Source organism: Ovis aries, chromosome 3, assembly GCF_016772045.2.
Source record: "Ovis aries strain OAR_USU_Benz2616 breed Rambouillet chromosome 3, ARS-UI_Ramb_v3.0, whole genome shotgun sequence".
Classification (NCBI taxonomy): Eukaryota; Metazoa; Chordata; class Mammalia; order Artiodactyla; family Bovidae; genus Ovis; species Ovis aries.
In genome coordinates this window covers 211,695,401-211,698,471 of record NC_056056.1, presented here as the reverse complement: position 1 = coordinate 211,698,471, position 3,071 = coordinate 211,695,401, and the positions used below count along the sequence as shown (strand labels likewise).

Here is a 3,071-nt window from a genome sequence, read left to right as displayed (position 1 = left end):
AGGGGATCCAGGCAGAGAGAGCAGGAGCCTCGCACGCACCAATCACAAAGAGGAAAAGAGGAAACCAGACACAGAGAAGCCAAGGCCGAGCAAGGTCGCAAGCACAGGCAGGTATTGGTGTGGAACTCAAGCATCTCTATTCATGCAGTTCTAGGGCTTTGGTCCTTCAGGGTCTATGCAGGTTTCCACAGAGCACATGAGCATGGAGCCCCTGAAAGTTGTCCATCTCCAGATCCTCCACCTCCACAAGCAGCTTCAACCCACCGCAGATAGAAAACATTCAGAAGAACAATTCCAGTAAAGTCCCCAAAGCAAAACTTGAAACTTCCACTCATGTGCAAACACTTACCTAGCATTTTCTACTATGTACATATAATTTATAGATAACTTGGTCTTCCCAGGTGGCTCAGTGGTAGAGCATCCACCTGCCAAGGCAGAAGATGCGGGAGACCCGGGTTCGATCCCTGGGTCGGGAAGATCCCCTGTAGAAGGAAATGGCAACCCACTCCCCATCAATCCCACAGACAGAGGAGCCTGGTGGGCTACAGTCCATGGGGTCACAAATGACTTAGTGACTAACCAACAACAGATATATTACTTTGTATTAAGTATTATTATAAGTAATTAGAGATAACGTAATGTACAAGGAAGCTGTGCCATAGATTGTCAGGAAATACCAGGATCACAGCTTTATCTTGGTGAAGGGGCTTTTGGAAAGGAAATCAGTCCTAGATATTCATTGGAAGAACTGATGCTGAAACTGAAGTTCCAATACTTTGGCCACCTGAAGTGAAGAGCCGACTTATTAGAAAAGACCCTAAGGCTAGGAAAGATTGAAGCTGGGAGGATAAGAGGACAGCAGAGGATGAAATGGTTGGATGGCATCACCAACTCAATGGACATGAGTTTGAGCAGACTCCGGGAGATGCTGAGGACAGGGGAGCCTGGTGTATTGCAGTCCATGGGGTCAGAAAGAGTCGGACACGACTGAGCGACTGAACAACAAAAACGGCAGGCCGTTTTATGGAAGGGATTTGAGCGTCCCCAGATTTTCGAACCCAGGGAGAACTGCATTATCTAAAATCATAGAAAAAAATTCACTTCGATTTATATGTGGCAGAGAGATAAAACAGGACAATCACTAGAACATTTCCAGTCATAAAAGTAATCATGCCCAGATAAACTTCTGTGGAGTTCAAGAAGAAAAGGGAACTCTGTAAAACTCTCAACTCTTAAGAGCTTATACATGGACATTTTAAAGTAAATGATGATTCGTATCAAGTAGCTAGATTCTCTTTGAGACACTTCAGAGTGTTATTGCACATTTCAGCGTCAAAGAAATGTCGACATGGCAGAAGGTATATTGTTTACAGGCTACAACCACTTAAAGTTATGATGAGACATTCCCGATGCTTAATGGATCATCTTCAAGATTATGTTCTAAATGATCTCAGAGGGGCGCCCAGGTCCTGCCTGGGTCCCCCACCCCAGGGCTGTGCCTCCCCAGAGCTGTCTTCCGGGATCTGATCTGGGAGCCTGCCGGGCTTCAAGTCACGCTTGAGTGCCAAGCACTGTCCATTCCCCTCCTGAGTTTCTCGCTCTTTCCCTGGCTTTCACACCCTTTCCAAGTGAGCGTTTACCTCCACCACGTGCATCACGCTTGTCATCCTTTTCCCTGGCCCCGGTACCCTGATAGCAGTTGCTGTTTGCAGGCTGGGCACTGAGCGTGGATGCAGAAGGAAGCCCGCCCCTCCGCTTCAGCCCTCCCGCCTCTCCTCCCAGGTCCTCCACTTCCCCGAGGTCCCCACCCGCCCTGCGTACCCTCCCCAGCCTCCCTCCTCTCTTCCATCGGCCCATCTGCCTCCAGCCCTGCCTTTCCATCCAGGTGCCCAGGGCCCAGCCTCTGGACCTCCTTCCCAGGGGAGCTGAAGGTGAGCCCAAACAAGCACATACCCCACATCGATAACACCAGCCCTGCCCAGCCAGGCCCTTCCCACTCCACAGACATCTCAGTCTCCCTGGCCTTTCATCTGCAGGGGAGTGGGAGGGAGAGGATATGACTTCATCAGCCAGGCATCCAAGCCCAGGGGTGCCCAGTTCTCCTACCCAGGCCTGCCCCCTGCACCCCTCTCTCCATGTCCAAGCCCTGCTGTGGACAACCAGGGGCTTTGGGTTGGAAGGGAGGATGCTGTGTTTCTGAGAAAAGGACAGACTGGGGAGGAAATGGACTTGGCTAGACGTACACTTTATGTAAAACATCCCCTCCACTGGAATCCCATGCGCAGGGCTACACACACTCACTGCACAGGGTGCAGCTGTGCAGGAACACACACACACACCCAGCTCACTCCAGCTTCAACCTGATCAGAAAAAATGAATTAAGATGAAAGCCCTTCGTGTTCTCCCTCATTTCCTCCTCATGGCATTAGCAGAGGTCACAGCAGAAGCTTCTGAACTTCAAGGTGCCAGTGAGAGAAGGGATGGGACAGATAGGACCAGGAGTGCCCCTCTTCAGACCCCCAGTCTCCCGCTCTCCGGCTGACTGCATGGGGGTTGCTGGCTGCACCCCTTTCTTTCCTCCTGCCCTCAAAGAGTGCATGGTCTCCACATGCCTTCTTCCTGCACTGGGGCTTACTGCCCTGGGGGGTCTTCAGGGTTTCCAACCCTCCAGAATTCTTGGCTTACATACAAGTGCCTCATGGAAAAGTGGCGCACTCGTGTACACTTCTGGGGGAGGGGACAGGAGCAGATGGTGGGAGGGGCGAGGCTTGGAAAGGGCAGAAGGGAAAAGTCCCTTTCCGTTTCCAGACTGTCACCCAGCCCGCAGCCCCTAGCAGGTGGGCTGCCAGCCCTGAAGCACCTTTCTCAGGGGTGGCTGCTCCCTCCCTGCCCGTCCTCAGAAACTCCCCGAGGGTGGGCCCTACCTGGGCTGTGGAGCGAAGCCGGGGACCTCTGGGGTCTCTCCGTCTAAGAAGTTTGCAGAGACATCTTTGCTCTGTCTAGGTGTGCTTCGTGCCAGCCGATCACACCTGTCACCCCATCTCGAGTGTCCTCTACCCCTCCACACCCAC

The 3,071-nt window shown here is 52.4% G+C and overlaps 1 non-coding gene across 1 annotated transcript; it reads left to right on the top strand.

Annotated features, from left to right (window-relative positions):
* Window positions 1-395: 395 nt before the first annotated feature.
* On the top strand, window positions 396-476 carry TRNAG-GCC (transfer RNA glycine (anticodon GCC)). Its single transcript is given in 2 exon segments — window positions 396-431; window positions 442-476. It is a non-coding gene; the product is annotated as a tRNA-Gly (tRNA).
* Window positions 477-3,071: the final 2,595 nt, after the last annotated feature.